We start from the raw sequence: 6,862 nt of genomic DNA on the forward strand, positions 1-6,862 counted from the left end.
CGTTTCTCTGCACTAACGTCATACGATGTGCTAGGCTGTAGTTGCTGATTCCGGGATCCCAAAGCCGTCATGGATGCGGCTACTGCCGCTGCCACGGTCTCAGCTATAGATGTTCCCTGGTCTGTTTTTTTCTGTGCTGGGGTGCCCTCTCTAAAATAGGGTACGTTTGGAGGTTCGTCCTCAGAATGGTGTGTGCCAACAACCTGTTTAAAAGAACCCTGTGAGCTCTAGTAGCATTTTGCGTGAGTCTTTATTTAATGGTTTACATGATAAAAGCCTTCTCTGATTCAAATTCACTGGGGAACGAGAGTAATCTATTTATACCAGCATATTTGCCCATGCACGAAGTTTGTAATCAGGCCAACGTCGCGCATGTTTTTTTCTGTAAAGCACTGAACTTTCCATCCACTTTGGATTTTTTGGCTCGTTTTTCTGAAACTTCATCCTCGTGTCCTTCATCTTCACTCGAAGAGGTCAGGCCTTTAAAAAAATTTTAACGACAAGTTTAATAAACGTGATATTGCACATGGATACATGAGAGGTTAGTGAATTGTTAAAAGAGTTTCATTCTGCACTTACGCTTCTCTCGTTTCCTCTTATTGCTTTCTTTTTTCATTGACGAAGACATCTCAACGTGTGGGTCAACCCACAAGTTTATTTGGCCATCCACTTCCGTGTCATACACAGACTGTAAAATGCGGGCGTCGACTATGTGAAATTTTTTGTTTCCCCGGCCTTCAATGAAGTACCCGATTTGAAAAGATGTATTTTCAGCTGGTTGCATCAAATTCGAGTACTTTTGAAGCAAGTACTCCTTCAGTTCCTCGGCAAACGTAAATTTGGGAATATCCGTGAGCTCGAAATGCACAAATTTAGATTTCTTTTTCTTGTCCAAGATGCGAAGATGGACTTTGAATTTTTCTGTGCTTGTTTCCTGCTGCATCTCTTCCCGGTGTCTCAACAACAAATCTCAACAACATTGCATCCACGTGGGCCATTTATATAACGTCAGACAAAGGGTGAGAAAAATTATAATTAATTCCCTAGATGATCACCCATAATTAACAACCTATCACGCCCACCACGTGCTGAATACTAGTAGCTGCAACAAAGTGTATGGTTTTCTTTATAACTGGGGGGCCTAAAACTGACGTGATTGTTATAGGTATATGGGAATAGTGCGAATGACCCTTGCAGTTGTTGTAACTTGACTCAAAGACATGTCGAAACATACACTCAGCTTGTGATGAAAAAATTGTAAAAACAGTTCTGACGTGTGTCTGTAAAGTGTGAAATATCCCTTAACACGAGAGATTCACACCTACTTGGCAACTGCACCTGACATGAACTGGGCACGCAAATATAAATATATATCAATATATATTCTGGGGGGTTCAAAATTTTTGCAAAACGCTGTATATATATATATATATATATATATATATATATATATATATATATGGCCTTGTTAAGTGAGACTTTACAGTGTAGCATGCCTTCATTGGCAATTTTCCCTGTTTGGCAAAGCAGGCCCTCAATTTTGAGAGGCCACAATGGCTTGAACACGGGCTACGCCCGTGCTCAAGCGAAAACTCCAGCAGCTATCTTTTAGCGAATTCGTACAGATATCATGGGCCAAACGCCTGAAATTTAGTCAAAAACCGGCTAATGACACTCTATTTACTCAGCCTGGCTCACAGAATGCCGTTCTGGAGAGAAACGCGCAGATAATAAAAAAATATTATCAAGGGCCAAACGCCTGAAATTCAGTCAAAAGCCGGCTGAAGACACTCGATTTACTCAGCCTGGCTCAAAGAATGCCGTTCTGGAGAGAAACGCGCAGATAATAAAAAATATCTAACTGGATTTGTCAAAAGGTGGCTGCAGAAATTGTGAAAACAAGCCAATTCTGCTGCCGTCACAAACTTAAAGAAAAGCTACACTCCCCACCCCTGTGCTTTGGTCAGACAACTGCTAATCACCCACCCACACCACAGTGTGGGTTCACTGTAATTGGTGATCAAAAGCAAACTATCATTCAGGCCTACACTGGTGCAGGGAAAATTGCCAATGAAGGCATGCTACACTGTAAAGTCTCACTTAACAAGGCCACAAACTCTAACTGCAGTTAAAGTTTCAAATATATATATATATATGAGAAGAAGAAAGGTGTATATATATATATATATATATATATATATATATATATATATATATATATATATATATTGCTCAGGGCAATTCTTTATGTTTTTCATTCGACATAATTAATCAGTTGATTTACAGGATGGGTTTCATTTCTTCATTCTACGGTCTATATAAATAAGCCTGCATCATTAACTTGATCCCTCTGATTAGCTGATGCCTAAGTTGGTGTTTGCCTGTGAATCGTTAGTCGATCCTTAGGTTTAAAGCTATGAAGGGGTTTAGGCTTTCCCATCTCACCCGTGTAAGAATCCCGGGATACTCACGTTAGGCCAATTCACTATCTCGATAGCTGCGTTGCCAGCGTGGTTGTCCTGATGGTGCAGTGGTCATCACACCCTACCGGTGTTCAGGGGGACATGGGTTCAAATCCCGCTCACGGCAATTCTTCATGTTTTTCATTCGACATAATTAATCAGTTGATTTACAGGATGGGTTTCATTTCTTCATTCTACGGGGTATATATATATATATATATATATATATATGTACATAGAAGCAATAATTCAATGTAAAACTCTTATTGTACCTGGAGAAGGCTGGATTGGTCAGCCGAAATATAGTACACCACTAAAATTAAATCTACGTTTTATCGGCTCTTGCTTAAAATATTTAGTTTCTCGACTTGAAAGAACGCCGATCAGATCAAGCCACTGATCCAACGTACACCGACAGGAAGATTGTCCGCCTTTGCTTGCTTCAAAACTCTGGAATTTAAAAAGTATGCACTATGACAGCATTGTCCAATTGATGTTAGGAAGATTAAAATCCTCAAGCAAAAGTATAATGCATGTTGCTGGAAGTTTCTCAAGCGATAGTGAAAGCTGAACTAGGTAATTGAGGTCACTGTTAGGAAGACGATAAAATACTCAAACATAATATGTCGAGCAACGGGGTTGAAATGAATTTCACACCATAATACTTCGCATTCAGTTTCGAGATCACTTTGTCGGTAAAAGCAAATAATATCTCCAACAGCTAGCGTAACGCCACCTCCTCCTTAGTATTTAATAAGATCTGCTTTCTCCGGACAGTTTTTAAAGCGCGCAAAAATATCACTGTATTGGTAAGCATCACCGATAGGAAAACCGATAATCTCGAGATGCACAGAACGTATAAGGAATAACTATAGTAAGCAGCGTCCTAAATGGAAAGAGATAAAGGCGAGCCGAGAAAAAGCTGAGAAAAAGCTGTGAAATTCGCATGCGTCTAGCTACCTCGGGGGATCCCTTAGTCCCGAATTACACCGTAGGACCTTTTGGCGCATGCGGCATGACTGACGATTGCCGCAGGGTTAGCAAAAAAAAAAAAAAAAGATTTAAGCCCGGTTTACACGACAGAAAATGTTCGGCACGGCTCGTGTGAAATTGGCACGGGTGCCTAAACAGAGCTCGGCAAACTTTGTTTATACTACACCATTTTTACCGTATCAAAAATATCGTGCCAAGATTTTTGGGCCCGGGTAAGTTCTCTTGTAGACATGCGCTGTTCAATTATAATCAAGAACGTCCGCGTGATTTTGGTGGAGAATGAGCAGCCATCTTGAAATATACGCAAAAAAACTGCTAGCCTATATGAATTAAGGCTCAAATTTGGCCCTTTAAAGTGTCTACACTACTTGTTCTATCCGAACCGTGCCTATTTTTTCAGCACCCGTACCATTTCTACCCGTGCTCGGACTACCTCGCCGAAGGTCTCAGCACGGGTAAGAATTTTGGTTCGGCATGGATGAAATTTGGGACCCGTGCCAATTTCACCCAAGCCATGCCAAAAAATTTCTGTAGTGTAAAACGGGCTTTAAAATGTTACGGCAAATTTTCTGACGTACACGGCAATCGTAAACAAGCTGTAGGCCTGTCGTAAGAATGCCACATGCGACAAAAATTGGCCCTGAGGCAGTGATTGGATGGGCACCAAAAGCCCATTATGTGCATCTAATTGCCTGCATTTCTTGGTGTACTTAATAAGTGTTCAAGCGCTAGCAGTCCCGGCTGCGAAGACCTACACAATTCATTATTGTTCCTACAGAATTATCTATCAGTTATCACAAACGAAAAATAGATGGCAGACAAATTAACAGTTGCTTGAAACATCTCACGCTATGACCGAGAAAACAAGAGCTTAGGAAAGAACTCAGGAAAAAATTGAATTTTATTGAGCAAGCTTAGTTTAACGGACAATAATAATTATTAGTATAAATACACAGGTGATTATACAAAATCGCGTGCTCTCATTGGCTCGCTATCTCGGATTGTCAGCCGATAATCACCTCGACGGACAAAATGGCTGCCAGTAGTCGTTTTGCCACTGTAAGTGGAGATGATTTCGCGTTGAAATGTTTTATTTTTCTCTTTTTTGAAATAATCACCTGTGTATTTATACTAAAACAATTATTCGCCTCAGGCTCAGTGATTATCGGTGAATATTCACCTCGACTTCGTGTCGGTGAATATTCACCAATAATCATTGAGCCTGAGGCGAATAATTGTTAATTGTCTAATAGGTTTAGTCTATGAAAAATAATAATAAAACAATTACAATGATAATGACAGGAATAAACAAAAAGAGTAATGTTAAAGAATTATGCTACTGGACAACGATTATTTACGAGAAAAAAATGTCCCGAAAACAGAATATAATATTTTTTTTTACTGTGTCCTTATTTTACACTCTTCCATTCTTAAACTATTCTGCAGCAACTGACAATAATAATTTACAGGTGCATTAATAGTTCAAAAAACAAAGGTTTTTCTGGACATGTCTGCAATTCAGTTTCCATTAAGGGAAAAAGATAACACCGGTGCCTCTGCTAGAAGGTGCATGCAAGAGAGGATCATCCTGTCTTGGTGCAAGACAATAATATTTTCCAAAATGGAATAAGAAAGTTGTACAGCAAGACCAGGTTTGCGAAAGAAAGGAATGTCTCGCTACTATGATTAATACTTATGAATATTTGGTAAATGGGTGCTATCATTCACAATTACACTCTTATATCAGAACGTCTAATTTTGGAGCTGAGGCTGGACGTTCTTATCTATTGTCGCGAAGTGAGGCTGAAAACGTTCTCAAGATGTTTTAAAATTTATATCAGACTTTGTTTCACCTGATGACTTTGATGGCGTTGACCTTATTTTGGAACGACTATAATTAAAATGAGAACTGCTCATTATTGCAAACTGAGACGTATATCATGCAATAAGAAAACCATTGTTATGTTATACAAAATATGCCCTTACGTATTTGTGTCAATTTAAATTACAGATGAGCAAAATTAAAATGTTCTTAATACGTTCTTAAAGCTTTGGTTAATCTGTATAAAAAAGGGTTCTTACAAGAAAGAAAAAAAAGTGTGTACCTTAGAACATTTTGGAAAGTAAACATGTTGTTTTACAATAAGACCCGGTTTGCGAAAAAACGGAATGACGCACTGCAATTAAATATTCATGAACATTTGGTAATGGGTGCCGTCATTTACAATTACCTAAGAAACGTTTTGGAAAATAAACAAGGTGTTAAACAGCAAAGCTCCGGTTTGCGAATAAATATCAACGACGAAGATGTTGAAACACGCAGAACAACGTTCTAGTTTATGTCGTCGTTAGCACACCTTCCTAAAGTTACTCCGGTTAACAGCCTCACAACAGCAGCACAGCCTTTTTTTCGATTCTAACCCTTCGACTTCCGGGAATGATCAGTATTTAAATTCTCCTCATAATTTCAAACAATTTTTCAGAATAAAGATCATTAGAGCTAAGGGATATTGTCTTGATATAATACCAAATTTCATGAAAAGCAAACAAGTAAATATTTGGCGCCAGTTAGCAAAATGATTTTTTAGATCACTGGAGGATTAACGGATTTGGAGAAACTTTCAGCATTAATTCTGCAGAGGCTTTCTGCAGATGGACCAAACTAAAGAAAGCCTCTTATACAGAATCCTTAAACATCCGTTAACTTAAGCGATTTCTTTAGTTACCACACAAATTTAACAACTTCACCAAAGTCATTGTCACTTAGGGATATTGCAAAACTAGCTACAATCAATGCCAAAATAGTTAGGACGCTAACGCCAGGATGAGACTGAAAACCTCTCAGACGTCAGAAACTAAGCGTAACTGTCAAAATTGAACTAAACCCTTCCAAATAGAAGTCCCCCCCCCCCTCCCCCGAATCAATGTTGAAATACACAGGGAAATGTCTGTTCACTGTTGGCAACAATGGGGAAAGAAAACCAACTTCAAAGGATTTCAAAGGATGAGTGCTCTTCATCGCAGAGAAAGAGATAGACATTTAACAAATCGAATGGGGTTCAGCGTTATCTGTGCTCTTATCGACAATGATATTCGTCATCACAGTGGTAATTTACAAATGTATTAACGATGACTTGTTTTTGGCCGATATCTTCCCCTTTGAAATCACAGAAAGTCTCAGGGTGTCTCAAAGCAGTTTTCCATGACAATTTGAAAGACTCTCCCATTAGATCCAGAGGCAATGGCTGTACAACTGTTCCTCATATGACGGTAACGTTGGGGTAACTTATTTTTAACAAGATGCACGCATTATTGTGATGTCACCGTAGCAATAGACAGGCGTCATATATTTTAGCTTTAAAACACATCTTATTTCTTTTCTAATTCCGAAGAAAACAAATACTTTA

Source organism: Montipora foliosa, chromosome 6, assembly GCF_036669935.1.
Source record: "Montipora foliosa isolate CH-2021 chromosome 6, ASM3666993v2, whole genome shotgun sequence".
In the NCBI taxonomy this organism is placed as follows: domain Eukaryota; kingdom Metazoa; phylum Cnidaria; class Anthozoa; order Scleractinia; family Acroporidae; genus Montipora; species Montipora foliosa.